We start from the raw sequence: 365 nt of genomic DNA, 5'->3' as shown, positions 1-365 counted from the left end.
GTGCGGCGAGGGCGGAGGGCCAGCGGAGGGCCACCCGAGGGCCACGGGATGGGAGATCGGTTGCACAGAAGGAGGGAAGGCAGAGCGGGGGAAGGGCAGGAGGAGCGGCGTCACGAGGCGAAGTCAGGACAACGCCAGGCCCTGCATAAGGACAGGAGGAACCATAGGAAGGGCAGAATGAAGCCCTAGACGGAAGGCACAGGTGAAGGTGCGGAACGCAGGGAGAAGGGAGCGCGTGAGGGCCAGGAGCTGGGAGTTGACGAGGGGAACGTCGAGAAATAGCACAGAGGGCGCAGGTTGATGATGTGATATGGTAAATAAATTGGAAAGATTTACATACCAAAATATGAATGGAGAAGGAAAAT

The sequence above is a fragment of the Penaeus monodon genome, chromosome 15 (genome assembly GCF_015228065.2).
Source record: "Penaeus monodon isolate SGIC_2016 chromosome 15, NSTDA_Pmon_1, whole genome shotgun sequence".
Lineage (NCBI taxonomy): Eukaryota > Metazoa > Arthropoda > Malacostraca > Decapoda > Penaeidae > Penaeus > Penaeus monodon.
This window is presented reverse-complemented; position numbering follows the sequence as displayed.